A 15,843-nucleotide genomic window follows, 5' to 3' on the forward strand; every position below is an offset into this window, starting at 1 on the left:
ACTTAAACCCAGGTTGTCTCTGGCATGGTAACAAGTGAGCTCAAACAGATGCACCACTGTTTAGCCACACTGAAAATGCAAACGTTAAAAGAACTGATACTACACAATGCTAGTGAGAGGAAGGAAAACAGAACATCTCATTATGACAAATAAAAATGCATACTTCATATTGCTACATAATACTGTAAGAGTGAGTAAATCTTTATGCACTAACAGTATATCTTCCAGATTTTGTTAAAACAATTTTGGATTTCTGTGAGAAAAAAATAATAAAGGTTCTTCTCTAATGCTAAATTATCATCCTCCATTACAGATACTTGCTAAAGCAATGAATAAATTATTTGATTTTCCTATTTCTCTCCCAACTCTCTTCCCATCTTCCCCATTAATCTGTCAACCCCCTACTTCCATAAAAAGATCATACTACCCTCTCTTAGCTAAACTACATTAAAATGTAATGTGTATATAGTCTTTCTTAATAATATAAGATGAATAATTTTCAGGTAAATTTTAAGAGCATCTTATAAGTTTGGTCTTGTGTAAACTCAACAGATCCATAGGCCTGGGTTCATTTCCTGACACAGAAATGTGAATGCTCCCTACCTGCAACTTGGCTCTAAATTCATCCAGTCTGTTCAGGTTTTTCCAGACTGACCTCAAGATAACTGTCCTGACCCCCTCATAACCTAAGACCAAAACAGATATGCCAGAGGCCCACACTTAGCAGGTGGATGCAGGTTCAGGAGGATACCTCCAAGAAGAGGAAGAAAGGAGTAGGGAGGGGGAGGGAGGGGAGAGGAGAGATGGGGAGAGGCGAGGAGAGGAGAGAAGAGATCAGCAACTGTGAATGGCAACTGGTCTCCAATGGCCTCTGGGTTAGGGAATCAATCCAATTAAGCATAGCTGAGCTACAACTGGAGCTTCCGACGAAGGGACACTATCCAGGGACTAGCCCCCCACCAAAAAAAAAAAACTAGCCCAGGCTGAACTGTGAAGAAAGCGGCCCAGTCAAGTGATTTCCACCCAGCCAGGGTCATATTAACCCAGGCTCTAATAAGTGGTAATACTTCAATTTTCCTAAATCTAAACTCATGACCTAGAGAACGTCTGCAGTCTAAGGTCTATTTCTGAGGTTCTCATATTCACTGGTGCAGATCTAAAATGTCTCAGATCAAACTACAGGATTAAAGTCTAATTCATGGTGACCCCCAACCCCAAGCACAGCCACAACTCACACTTACCAGATGTCATCTACAGAGGAGCCCAAACGGGTTCGGAAGTAGGCCATCCTGGCCCATCTGGAATAACTCTTTAGTCTTTGGGCCAACATTTATTAATTCTACTACATCTGTCTATTCTATATTCATTCTCTTCATATTCTCTAGAATGTAGCACCCTCTCCCTCTCGCTTCAAACGCTGTCCTTCCTATTCACAGCAACTCCTTATGGCCCTTCTTTCCTTTCCTTTCCTCAGAAAAGCTTAAGCTCTTTTCATAACGAAATACCTAATATATCTGCACAATGAACACCCCCCACCCCGAATTCTCAAGACTCCCCCACGGTCACCCCCTGCATTCCTCCACCTCTCCGGCCTCTCTTGCCCAGCACACACGCACCTCGTCCCCTGCAAGGATTCCCTTTTTTCCAACCCCTGCTCTTCCCTTCTCCCAACGAACACACTCTGGCAGCAGCAGCGACTGAGGCCTGCGGTGCATAAAGCACTGCACCAGACACAGTGGCCGGGGACCTGCTGTCTCCTCGGTCTTCGCACACCCAACCCGGCACCCTCCGGCCTCCTGGCGCAAACATCCCACCGCCTTCCCTACCCCTGACACCCCCCACGGGCCCCGGAGGCCGCAGGCTCGCCTTCGCCGCCCCCGTCATTATCCTTTCTCAGCCCCCCCCACCATCCGCGCCCGGCTGCCCCGACCCTCGCTCGTGCGCGCCCCCCGGCCTCCCCGGGCAGCACCGCGGCTCGCTCTCCCCGGGGTCAGGCCGCCACCGCCGCGCGCTCCCCCCGCGCGCCGCCCCCTCCCCCCGCCCTCCCCCGGGCCCAGGCCTGCCAGGCCGTGCGATTTACCGCGGGCTGGAGGCCGCCGAGTCGCGCGGCCACAGACTGCAGGCGGCGGCAGCTCCGACCTTTCTAGAGTCCAGGCGAGGAGGGGAAGGGGGGAGGGGGGCGAACTTTTGCGGTGGCAGCTTCGGCAACAGCTCCCACCCCTGCGCCTTTCTCCTCTTCCTCCCCCTCCTCCTCCTCCTCTTCCTCCTTCTCTTCCTCCTCCCAGAGCAGTCGAGACGCAGACATGCCCCGGCTAGAGCGCCGCCGCGGTCACCGCCGCGGCTAGCGCGGTGCATTGTGGGAAGCCCCGTACACGGGAAGCGCTCCCCGGGCGCCCGCCCTCCCTGGCGCAGGATCCCGGTTGGGAAGACCTAGCGTGGCTTTGATTCCGGCGCCTGCGTGTCACCACCCAGGGTGGCCGAGAAGCTGATCTCGGTTGGAGGGAACCGGGACTGGCCTGGGAGGAAAGCAACTAGAGAGAGATCGGCACTTGAGATATCTTTGGCTGAGGGCGGGGGAGGGGAGAATAATCCTCTGGCTTTAATCAGTGCCTAGCTGCCTCCGAAGTGAAGGTGTCTGGCGCCCTGGAGGGGAGCAAGGGAAGAGGAGCTGCCAACCTTGCGTGGCGTCTCCCTTATCTCTTACGGAGCCCTCACCCCAGTCACGGGTCGCTGACCTCTACCCCTCTAATGCCACTTTTTCTGGAAGCTGCATCCTGGCGACCTTGAAAACTCGCAAAACCCCTTTAGTAGCTGCAAACAGATACAGGATATGTGCATAGACTAAGATCTGAAGATCTGGCCCTGGACCCCGTTGCGCAAGGTCTTAACATGGTGTTTCCGGCTCAGTTTACCTGGGGCCCAACCCTTCTTGGTGTATATGGCAGATTTGGTAATGATCCGTGTGCAGCTGGTTTGAGACTGCAATGTCTTTTCCCCTTGCAGGCCCTTGAAGTGACCTTAGACTAACAGTGACCTCCTTGAAGGTACTTTTTTCCACCAAGGTGCCCTGAGGTGCTTGTGTGTACTGCTGTAGTTTGTAGTTAACTCATCTGTGTGCCTCCCCCTCAAGGTCAACCATGTGACAAAAGATGCTCATCAAATACTAAACGAGCATCAGAAACTTTACCATGCTAAAGAGCATCAGAAACTACCATGAGATAAAACCACGCTTATGATTTCTTCATTCGTCGCTTCTCTGCAATACTTAAACGTTAACTTCAGAAAGTCGAGAAAATATCTACATAAACCATTTTTTGAAGTTCTTCCCTTCTCCACACCCGCCTTCCCTCCCCTTGCCAACTGAATGTTCATTTGAATAGTGCGTTTTGGCAAAACTCCAGACTCCAGCATTGTGCACTTGTGATGGCACTGAATTAGATTAGTGTCTGCAAGGTTAATGTACCCCCAGGCATTAACTTTAGTAAATCATGATGCCTGTTTAGAAATAGCTGAGACTCAGGTTCTGCTTAATTTAGACACAGGTAACTAAAATCAAGGATGAGCCACAGTTCCATAATTCACTATCCATGTTCTTTCTACATTAAAAAACAAATTTTAATAAGATGACAGTGCATATTCTGAATGCTAATTTCAAGAGAAAAAAAAAGCTAGACCAAGAGACAGTTATCTGGAGGACAGCCTCCTGGCAACTTCTAGCATCTGCAATGCCATCAAATTCAGATGTTAAAATAAAAAACACCTCTGGCAACAAAGAAGCAGACTCTGAATATTAATCGTGAGAAGACTAATAACAAGAAAGGGCTGATGTCCTATAGAGTATACCTAATAGGTAAGAGTGATTGGTTTGCATTTAGGAATAGAAACTAGTTCTCTACTTAAAACCAGAACTAACAACTGTCTAACGTAGACAGAATAAAGATTATTACAAACTGGCAATGGGTAGCAAGTTTAGTACTCTTCATTTTATGTCTGAGGGACTTTGTACCTGTGCAACTACACTGCCCTCCTCCTGCCCACCCCCCACCCCCTTCATTGTTGTATGCTTTACATTGGGTAGTTCTCCCCCGCCAAGAGAATTGGATCAGTCCAGTTAGTTTCGCGGGCCCACTTGGCCCCGCCCCAAGGAACCCCACCAGAGTTGCAGAGGGACAGAGTTGAAGAGTGACAGAGCTAGAGGGTTCCTGAGTTCCAGAGTAAGAGAGAGTGCTTGTGCCGCCACAAAGAGACAGCAGAGTTCTGTTTGGTGATTAGTTTGGTTTAGTTTATGAATCGTTGTTCCTGAATAAAGAAATACAGCTTCCCTGCCCAGCCGTTGTCTCCGTGTCTCTGTTACCCGCCTGTGAAGCTAGCCCGCCCAGCTAGAGCCGCCGAATTTAACAACACTTCATCTTTTGCAAAAAAGATGAGAGACAGAAGAAGAGACTGTACAGTACCACCCCACTGTTTTATGTAGTTCTTCCCTGTGTTGTGCACAATGCACCCATATCATACTGATGCACCCATGCTGGTTCTGGCAGTTAAAATCCAGTCGGCTTTCATAGGAGTGAGTGTGTACTCTACCAGGAGAGCCATCTCCCAAACTCCAAGTCTAAGCTTTTCCTAACTTAACCCTGAAACATTTCTCAGCCCAAATTTCCCTCTCAGTACTCCTGCTTACCTCTCTGAAGACCATCCCAAGCATTCAGCCTATCTCTTCCTTTCTTTCCTTTTTTAACTACAAACAAATTGCAAAAATAGTACAAAGAAACTAAGCAGATTGCTCATTGGGTAGAACACAGGACTTGCATGTGTGAGGTTTGTGGCTCAATCTCCTGCATCACATGCTGAAGCAGCTGCTCTGGTGTGTATATGTATATATGTATATATTCCCCTCTTCCAGAGCACTACTCAATTTTGGCTTATGGTGATACTAGGAATTGTCCTTTGCTTGGACAATGGAGATAGCATAATACTTATACAAAAGTGCTCTACTGTGTGAGATCTCAGCCCATTTGGCTCATACTGTTCAGCTAGAGTTCATAGTGGTGCTGGGATTGGACCTGGTACCTCAGAGTCTCAGGCTTAAAAGTCTTTTTGAGGGGAGTCAGGTGGTAGCGCAGGGGGTTAAGCACATGTGGTGCAAAGCGCGAGGACATAAAGATCCTGGTTCAAGCCCCCAGCTCCCCATCTGCAGGGGAGTCCCTTCACAAGCGGTGAAGCAGGTCTGCAGGTGTCTATTTTTCTCTCCCCCTCTCTGTCTTCGCTTCCTCTCTCCATTTCTCTGTCCTATCCAACAACAATGACATCAATAACAACAACAATGACTACAACAATAAAACAACAGGGGCAACAAAAGGGAATAAATATTTTTTAAAAATTTTAAAAGTCTTTTTGAATAGCCATTATGCTGTGTCCCAACCCTAATTCTTATTTTCTTAGTGTATTTCTTTATGCTTATTAGTGAATTACTTTAAAGATTATTTACAGAGATAAAACCAGAACATCACTGGGGCACCTTTGATGAATGCTGGGGATCATGCATGAAGGCTCACTGCACCACCTCCAGGACCATCTTAGTGTACTTTTATTTCATTTTGCCTCCAGAGTTATCACAGGGGCTTGGTGTATGCACCACTAATCCACTGCTTCTGTAGCCATTTTTTCATTTTTTTTTATAAGACAGAGAAATTGAGAGGAGGGGAAGATAAAGAAAGAGAAAGATAGACACCTGCAGCTCTGCTTCAGGGCTCGAACCAGGATCCTTGCACAGGTCCTTGGTGCTATGTGCACTTAAGCTGGTGCACCACCATCCAGCCCCCACTTGGTGTACTTTTAAACAAGCTCCTTTTTTGTTTTTTAATTCTCTGTTGGGGAATTAATGTTTTACATTCAACAGTAAATACAATAGTTTGTACATGCATAACATTTCTCAGTTTTCCACACAACAATACAACCCCCATTAGGTCCTCTGCCATCATTCTTGGACCTGTATTCTCCTCCCCCACCCAACCCAGAGTCTTTTATTTTGGTGCACTATACCAATTCCAGTTCAGGTTCTACTTGTGTTTTCTCTTCTGATCTTGTTTTTCAACTTCTGCCTGAGAGTGAGATCATCCCACATTCATCCTTCTGTTTCTAACTTATTTCACTTAACATGAATTTTTCAAGGTTCATCCAAGATTGGCTGAAAACGGTGAAGTCACCATTGTTTATAGCTGAGTAGTATTCCTTTGTGTATATAGACCACAACTTGCTTAGCCACTCATCTGTTGTTGGAGACCTGGGTTGCTTCCAGGTTTTGGCTGTTTCAAATTGTGCTGCTAAGAACATATGTGTACAAAGGTCTTTTTGGATGGGTGTGTTGGGATCCTTAGGATATATCCCCAGGAGAGGAATTGCAGGATCATAGGGTAGGTCCATTTGTAGCCTTCTGAGAGTTCTCCATATTGCTCTCCACAGAAGTTGGACCAATTTACATTCCCACCAGCAGTGCAGGAGGGTTCCTTTAACACCACAACCTCTCCAGCATTTGCTGCTGTTACCTTTTCTGATGTATATAACATTCTTACAGGAGTGAAGTGGTATCTCATTGTTCTCTTTATTTGCATTTCTCTGACAATCAAAGACTTGAAGCATTTTTTTATGTGTTTATTAGCCTTTTGGAACTCTTCAGTGGTGAATATTCTGTCCATGTACTCCCCCCATTTTTGGATGGGGTAATTTGTTTTCTTATTGTTGAGTTTGGCAAGCTCTTTATATATTCTGGTTATTACCCTCTTGTCTGATGTATGGTATGTAAAGATCTTCTCCCATTCTGTGAGAGGTCTCTTGGTTTGGGTATTGGTTTCTTTTGCTGTGCAGAAGCTTTTGAATTTGATGTAGACCCACAGGTTTATACTTGCTTTAGTCTTCTTTGTAATTGGATTTGGTTATTGAAAATGTCTTTAAAATTTATGTGGAGATGGGATATGGAGATTGGGTGGTGGGAATTGTGTGGAGTTGTACCCCTCCTACCCTATGGTTTTGTTAATTTATCCTTTCTTAAAAAATAAATTTAAAAAAAATTACGTGGAAAAGTGTTCTGCCAATATTTTCCCCTAACTATCTGATAGTTTCTGGTCTAACATCCAAGTCCTTGATCCACTTGGAATTTACTTTTGTATTTGGTGAAATACAATGGTTCAGTTTCATTCTTCTGCATGTTTCAAACCATTTTTTCCAACACCATTTGTTGAAGAGACTCTGCTTTCCTCATTTAATAGTCTGGGCACCTTTGTCAAAGATTAGATGCCCATAGTTGTTGGGGCTTACTTCTGGGCTCTCAATTCTATTCCACTGGTCAGTATGTCTATTCATGTTCCAGTACTAAGCAGTTTCGATGACAATGGCCCTATCATACAATTTGAGATCTGGGAGTGTGGTGCCTCCAGTTCTGTTCTTTCTCCTCAAGAATGTTTTGGCAATTCTAGGTCTTTTCTGGTTCCAGATAAACATTTGTAGCATTTGTTCTATTCTCCTAAAAAATGTGTTTGGTATCTTGATGGGAATAGCATTAAATTTGTATATGGCTCTGGGTAGTATATTCACTTTGATGATGTTAATTCTGGCAACCCATGAACATGGAATATCTGACGCTGAGGAATTATTCTGATGCAGTCTCCGCCCCCAGGTTTTACCACACCCCTCGAAATCCTAGCAGTGCCCCCTTCAACCAATCCTGGCCCCACACGTCACCCCTGGTTGTCACCCAATAAAAGCCCCCTCACCCCCCCTCACTCTCTCTGGGCTCTTGGCTCCCCCCTCTCTCGGCTCCTTCGGCTCTCTCTCAGATCTCTCTCGCCTCTCTCGTCCCGTGGTCAGGTAGTGGGGACGCCATTGTTGGCTGACTCCACGTGGCCTGAGCCACCCCCCCATCCTATAATAAAGATTTGTGTACCCCACTTGCTCTGGACTTCCTCTCTCTTCTCTGTGGTGCAGCCTGACACCTGACCACCACAAAAACAACATCTGGCGCCCTTCGTGTTCCGCACCCACGCCCCAATGGGTAGCCTGGCCTGAGGTCCCTGAAAGCCACCCAGACACAGGTAAGTGGCATCCGTCCACCTCTGTGGCCCCGCGTTTCCCTCCACCATGGGAAATTTTTCATTTTATGAGGAGGTGTCCCAGTCATTATCTCCTTCTCTTCTGGGACAGATTCGCACTCTCAGACGGTTTAATTTTCGCTACACCGTGGGTTCTCATAGCTATAATTGCGACTTACAAGATATGTACAACGTGGTCTGCCTTGAGGATACGCGACCTTGAGGCAGAGATACATGAGTTAAAGCACATGTGCTTAAGACTTAGATGCCCTAAAACGATCAGCGGCTAGACCCAAAAATTCTGTTTCCACAGACACGTACACAGACACATACGTGTTCGGAAGCTCCTCCTCTGGCCCCGCCCCCTGCTGCCCCAGGTTCAGCTTCTCCTGAGGCTTCCTCTTCTCTGGCCCCACCCCCTGCCACCCTGGGTTCAGCTTCTCCTGAGGCTTCTGGTTCTCTGAACCCGCCCCCTGCTGATACGTCATCATTAAGAGACCTAGTGGCTGAGATACGAGAGTTAAAGGATATTTTTTCAGCATTTAAGGACCTTAAACTATGTGCAGTCTGCCCCGAGATCTCCGTCCCTGTAGATATGTGTTCAGTTTCCCCTGAGGCCACTACAGCAGTTTCCACGGCACCTTCCACTTCTGTAGCTCCCTCTCCCACGCCATAGAACCAAATCCACACCTTCCCAGTAAACATGGCCCCCTCTAAACAAAACCCTCAGCCGTGGCAGCCATACAACTCAGACAAGCGGTCAGGGAGGACAGGTTTCACGTTTCAGGTTTCATGGACTAAGTCCATTTTAAGGAGTTTTTACCAGCACCTTAACACCCCCCAGGACTGGAAAGACCTGGCTTGTGCTGCACTCCCAGACGCCCTCTACCTACAGTGGACAGCATGCTTCCGTGATGAGTGCTCTAGACAATCACAGGAAAATAGTAACAAACAGGTAGAATGGAATTTTGATGCTTTGTTTGGAGCAGGAGCTTATGAATCTGGAGCTTAGCAGGCAGAAGCCAGGTTTCCAACCGGTTATTTTGAACAGGTACACATCTGCGCAACACAAGCATGGGAAAGGGTGACCCCACCCAATGTAGATTCGTCAGTTCCCATTAACTCTCTTCACCAAGGCACTGATGAATCATTAGCGAGCTTCATCTCAAGGGTGAAGACAAGCTTAGAGAGAAAGGTTTATAATCCTGACGTCCGCTCACTACTCCTGCGCTCTATTGTCTGGGAAGGCATGATACCACAATTCCATCAGGCATGCCTTAATCTTAAACACCTACACCCAGATAATTGGATTTTAGCGACACAGGAACTTACATCAGGCAATTATGGGGCATCCGCTATGACACAGGTTTATGCAGTTACCCCACATAATCAAAACGGGGCCTGCTTTCAGTGCAGTCGCCAAGGACATTGGCGTAACCAATGTCCTGATAAGCTGTGACCATGCCTCCAGTCAGGGAAGCCCCGCCTCCAGTTAGAGGGACTACGCTTCCAATCAGGACAACCCCGCCTTCAGTCAGGGAGCCAGAAGCCACATACGGTCTGTCCAAGATGTCGTAAAGGGTTTCACTGGAAGAGAGATTGTTGGTCAAATTTTCACAAAGACGGCACGCCCCTGAATGGTACAAATTCAGAGCCTGAGATTTTGTGGACCACTCCTGTTTTAGAAATCGGTCACCCTTCTATGACAGTAAAGATTGGCAATATTCCTTTTAAATTTTTTATTGACACGGGGGCAGCAAAGACGATTTTAAGGCAAGAAGAGGTTCCCCAAGATTGGGAACTTATCCCTGGACCCAGTATACATGGAGTAGGAGGGGTGACCCCATCATTTCGCACATGAGATTCGCTCGTGTGGGAAGACCCGGAAGGCTCTACTGGACACTTCCACCCTTTGGTAGCTGATATCAGCACCAACCTACTGGGCAGGGATCTTCTGGAATGTCTTGATGTTAGGATATCCACAGATGCCTCTGCAGAGCGTAACACTCGCTCTGCGAGACCAGATCTAATCAGCACCCCCAATACTAAACGCCACTGTTCATAGCCAAACACCCTGCTTAGATTGGCTTTCTAATGAGCCTGTCTGGGTGGAACAGTGGCCTTTGCCTAGGGAGAAGCTAGAAATTTTAAAAGAGCTCGTCCGAGAGCAGTTGTCCTTGGGACACATTTGTCATTCTCGAAGCCCATGGAATACTCCTGTCTTTGTGATTAAAAAGTGCACGGGACAATGGCACCTCCTTCAAGATCTCCATGTCGTAAATAAAACCATGCAGGTCTGGGTAACCAGGCCCTCCAGGTCATGCACCTTGTTCGATTCTCCCCCTCCTCTCCGGTAGACCTTCTAATCTTCAACTCCACCCCCACAGTAGTAGGGGCATTGTGGCAAGACCATAGGGTTCTCGAGTGGCTTCACACGCCAGTAGGAGGAGCTCCAAGACTCCTCACTGAGATAGACGCGTTAGCATTCATGGTTCGCCAAGGGAGAAATAGGTCTGTGCAGGTCTTAGGGAAAGAACCGGATTTAATTATTCTGCCCTTTTCTCTCACAGATACAGAGTGCTTATACGCCATCATTCCTGCTTTGCCATAAGCTTCGTAGGGTTTCCAGGACAAATAGATAACCATTTTCCTTCTAATAAATTGATAGCTTCTTTACCTCTTCTGCCTCTACTAGCACCTAAACTTTTCTCTCGGGATCCCATTCCCTCTGCTCCTACTATCTTTACTGATGGCGGAAAAAGGGGAGCTGCTGCCCTTATATATTACCCAGACAAACAATCTCCTAAACCTCTCTTTACTGAGCTTCCTGAGAATTCCCCTCAGTACAAAGAACTTTATGCTGTTTTCCTTGCATTAAAAGCTGTACCAGAATCCTTCAACCTTTTTTCTGACAGCATGTATACTGTTAACTTACTCCCATGGCTTGCTCGTTCTTATGTGAAAATTGATGACAACCCACTTTCCCCTCTCTTGATTCAAATCACCTCTATGCTCTGTTCTCGAACCCAACCACTGTATATTCAACACCTTCGTTCCCACAGCCCTCTTCCTGGTTCCCTGTCCGAAGGGAATGCCACAGTTGACCGCCATGCCTCCACAGGAACTTTCCCAGTCTCTGTCTCTGATCCTGCTAATTTTCATTCTCTAACCCATGTTAATCTTAAAGGCCTTCGAGCTCGATTTCCTGATGTTCCTGTACCACAGTTAAAACATATCCTCGCTACATGCTCTTTGTGTGCAAGTCTCATAAAGACATCTGCTATACAGACCCTTGGGGTTAACCCCCGAGGTTTAAAAGCTAATGCTATTTGGCAAATTGATGTCACCCACATACCAAACTTTGGCAAACAAAAATATGTGTTTGTCTCAATTGATACCTTTTCTAAATTTATGTGGGCTACAGCTCAGACAGGAGAAAGCTATAAAAAGCTTAAAAGCCATATGCTCTCCTGTTTTGCTGTGATGGGCTTACCTCTTCAACTGAAAACTGACCGTGGACTGGTGTTTACCAGCAAACAATTTAAAGATTTTTGTTCCCTCTGGAACATTACTCATACCATAGACATTCCCTATCCACAGGAACAAGGCATTGTCGAGAGGGCCTATCAAACCCTTAAGGCTCAATTAAATAAAGATAAATGAGGAATGTACCCCCCGAATATCCAGCTAGCAAAAGCCTTACCTACGTTAAATCTCTTTAATATTTACAATAACTCAGACCTACCTCCTATCATTCTTCACTGGCAAACACCATCTACCCTCCCATCCATTAAGGTCAAATGGAGAGACCCACTCGATAAAATTTGGAAAGGGCCTGACCCACTATTGACCATGGGAAGGGGCTTCACATGCGTTTTCCCTCAAAATTTCTCTAAACCTGTCTGGGTTCCTGCCCTCCATGTCTGACAATACCCGCAGGATGGCGCTGTTATTTCTGAAGAACAAGAAATACTACAAGAGGACCAGATGCAGGATACATCCCAGGACCCATAATACGACATGGCAGTACCTACAAAATCTGGCTCACAGAGACCTCTCTCCTACCCTTTCCCTGAATGTCTTATGTTATAACTGGCCAGTTGTGTTTTGTGAGTGAGTGTGTTGAATGACAAAAAAAAATTTTTGCATGACCCATCTGCTCGGAGTACTCTAAAAGGTAATTGGCTTTATATAAAAATGCTGGACGCAGCCAAAGTTTCTGGAGACGTCCAGAAACATTCCAAAATTTTTGTTTTTCTCCCTCTTTTGATTTTTATATATAGTTTTGGTATATATGTAAGTGTTTAGTCTTAAACTGTGTGACTAATGACAGATATAAATTTGTTTTTTAAATGATATGTTTTTATAACAAAAGTTCTTTTTCCTCCAGTGTGTTATAACTAAATGTTTATGGGTATGTCTCAAGTTTGGTAACACTCAAAAGTGTAACCCTACAGCTACATTATTACTAGACAAGGTAAAAATTAATTTGCTAAGGTAACTGACTATTTAAGGTAAAAGTCTACATGTTTAACGTGACTATACATTCCCAAAACTAAAATATATAAATTTTATATACAGGACACCCTTGGAGGGCCCCCAAAGGTGCCCTGTAAACTATCTTGTGGAAATTAATCCACAACAGATCTGGCATCAATCTGGCACTGTAAACGTTAAAATCATTGTCATGAAAATGCGTTAACTCTCTAAGCAATTTGAGTCTGTTTAAAATACATATTTTAGCTAAAATTGGTCTCAAGATCCTGTGGTAGAGACTGCTACAGGAGGTCACATTAGAAGACCTTTAAATAAAATCATAAAGAGATTTAAACCAATTATAATCATCGAGGTATCAACTATAACAAACCTATAACTTGTTACAAGTTCAAATTAACCACGAGAAGCAGATTGTTTGTGTTTTTTTACAGGAATCCCGGAAAAACCATCTGAACCCCTGCACACCAAGACGTCACCCACTAGATGGCATGACTACAGTGGCACACCTCCTGAAACCCTAGATGTCACTTAACGCGATCTGAAGAACCTGATACACAGACTCCAAGGACAGAACTTTCTTAATGCCTGCTTGCCGTTCCTGCTTCTGATTTGCCTGTCACGTGTTGGCGGTTCCAGCTGGCTATCTACAGAAAAGCAGAATTCCAGCAGCTGACCTCCCTCATGCAGCATCTCATCCCCTGCCAATTCTTCCCCTAGCCATCTACTTTGGACTGAGACTTGTATTGGACTTTCTGGCATACCCTATAGACATTTTACACAATTATAAAGCAGCTTATTCCCTTTCACGCTGCTGATTTTTCATAGACTGATCCTGAGTAGTTCATAGACTTTACAGACTGTTGCCTTGAGGACTATACAATGCCAAATAGCCCCTCTGTTTGGTGGGACATGCCCTCCCGCCTCCCCCTCATTATGTACCCTTGCCCTTTCCTCCCCCCAAGCAGGGAACATTCCTTTACACACCAATCCTTCCCTTCACTTCACACTGGCTTTTACTACTTGTTGGATAGTATGCCAGCTCCCCCTGGCTTCTGCTTAACCATATGCCTATATAGGGATAGATTTAATCCCATTCAAAGCTTTGATCTATTTACATAAATCACTTTTACATTTACATAAAGCACCACACTCCCTCCAGGGCATTGGTTCAATCCCCACTGTTTCATGATATGTTTTTGCTCCACCCCCTCTCCCTGTAACACCCTGATCCTCTCCTTGTCACACTCTGATTGTCACCAGTCATTTTTCTCTCCACCCTCTCTATATCACATCTTGTTTTCACCCTACTTGGAGAGTATAAAAACAGCTGCTCTTCTGATTAAAGACACTTGGAAATTGCTTTCTGGCTCTGAGAGTTCCAGAGTGTATCTCCTGCGAAGTTAGTGCAGCACGAGTTCCTGATCCCTCTCCCATGCAGCAGCCTAGATCGGCTCCAGTTGAGTTCTCTCCAACCCAGAGAGCACTAGCTCGGGAAGAAGTACCCTCAGGCTATCCCGGCAACTACTCCCCTACTTGTCCCTTCCTGTTTTGTTATATCATTTAGGTTTATGCCCAAACGGTTTCTGCTCCATGATAGTCTTTTACAGACTTTGAACCATCTTATGCTATTACTAGATAGAAAGATAGAAAAGATGTAGAGATATTGTGAAGAGATGGTTGAGCAGGCTGCACTTAAACCTATGAGATGAGTCCCTCCAGGTAAGTCTCTCTCTCTCTAAAGAGGGGTTGATAGCACAGGAGGATGCATAAATCTCACAAGGTTGGCAGCCATTTAAGCCTTCCCTCCTCCACAGAAAGTCCTACATCTTCCCACCTGAGCACGGCACTCTTTAATAACATTTAAGCCTACTCCATTCCATTTTTCTTTATTGTGTCCATTTAGATATAAAGGGAAAGGAGAAGATGACGCTGAGGAATTATTCTGATGTAGTCTCTGCCCCCAGGTTTTACCACAACCCGCGAAATCCTTGCAGTGCCCCCTTCAACCAATCCTGGCCCCACACATCACCCCTGGTTGTCACCCAATAAAAGCCCCCTCACCCCCCCTCGTTCTCTCTGGGCTCTCGGCTCCCCCCTCTCTCGGCTCCTTCGGCTCTCTCTCAGATCTCTCTCCCTTCTCTCGTCCCATGGTCAGGTAGTGGGGACAGCCATTGTCGGCTGACTCCACGTGGCCTGAGCCACCCCCCCATCCTATAATAAAGATTTGTGTACCCCACTTGCTCTGGACTTCCTCTCTCTTCTCCGCGGTGCAGCCCGACACCTGACCACCACCACAACAACAAATATCTTTCCACTTTTTTGTGTCTTTTTCAATTTCTTTGTGTAGTGAATCATAATTTTCAGTATACAAGTCTTTCACTTCTTTGGTTAGCTCCTAGATATTTTATTGTTTTTGTTGCTGTAGTAAAAAGAATTGATTTCTGGATTTCAACTTCTTCTAACTTAGTGTTTGCATAGAGGAATGCCACTGACTTTTGAATGTTAATTTTGTAGCCTGACAGCTTACTGTATTGCCTGATGATTTCCAAAAGCTTCTGGCTGGGTTCCTGAGGTTTTCCTATGTATATTAATTATCATGTCATCTGCAAATAGGGAGAGTTTGACTTCTTCTCTTCCCATATGTATCCCTTTAGTTCCTTGCTCCTGCCTGATTGCTATGGCAAGAACTTCCAACACTATGTTGAATAGCAATGGTGATGGTGGGCATCCCTGTCTAGCACCTGAGCTGAGGGGAAATGCATCCAGTTTTTCACCATTGAGTATGATGTTGGCTGTAGGTTTGCTATATATAGAGTCCACTATCTTCAGGAATTTTCCATCTATTCCCATTTTTTGTAGTGTTTTGATCATAAAGGGATGTTGTATTTTGTCAAAGGCTTTCTCTGCATCTATTGATATGACCATGTGATTTTTTTTGGTCTTGCTTTTGTTGGTGGAACACGTGGTAGATCACCTTGATTGATTTATATATATTAAACCAACCTTGCGTGCCTGGGATAAAACCTCACTTGGTCAACAATCTTTTTAATATACTGCTGTATCCCATTGGCTATAATTTTGTTCAATATTTTAGCATATGTTCATCAGAAATATTGGTCTGTAGTTTTCTTTTTTGGCTGTGTCCCTGTCTGCTTTTGGTATCAAAGTGATGTTGGCTTCATAGAAGTTGGAAGGGAGTATTCCTGTGTCTTCAATCTTCTGGAAGACTTTTAAAAGTAGAGGTATTAGTTCTTCTTTGAAGATT

At 45.3% G+C, this 15,843-nt stretch overlaps 1 protein-coding gene across 3 annotated transcripts in view; it reads right to left on the bottom strand.

The window, feature by feature from the left end:
* ZNF148 (zinc finger protein 148) overlaps nucleotides 1-2,322 on the bottom strand; it is a 158,441-nt gene extending 156,119 nt beyond the window's left edge. For 2 of the 3 annotated variants that reach the window (XM_016194269.2, XM_060198206.1), the window contains exon 1: nucleotides 2,081-2,322. The gene's annotated coding sequence lies outside the window, so the exon portion shown is untranslated. Of the gene's footprint in view, nucleotides 1-1,241; nucleotides 1,547-2,080 lie in introns of those variants that run through there. The other variant, XM_060198207.1, reaches the window with a different exon arrangement.
* Nucleotides 2,323-15,843: the final 13,521 nt, after the last annotated feature.

The sequence above is a fragment of the Erinaceus europaeus genome, chromosome 9 (genome assembly GCF_950295315.1).
Source record: "Erinaceus europaeus chromosome 9, mEriEur2.1, whole genome shotgun sequence".
Lineage (NCBI taxonomy): Eukaryota > Metazoa > Chordata > Mammalia > Eulipotyphla > Erinaceidae > Erinaceus > Erinaceus europaeus.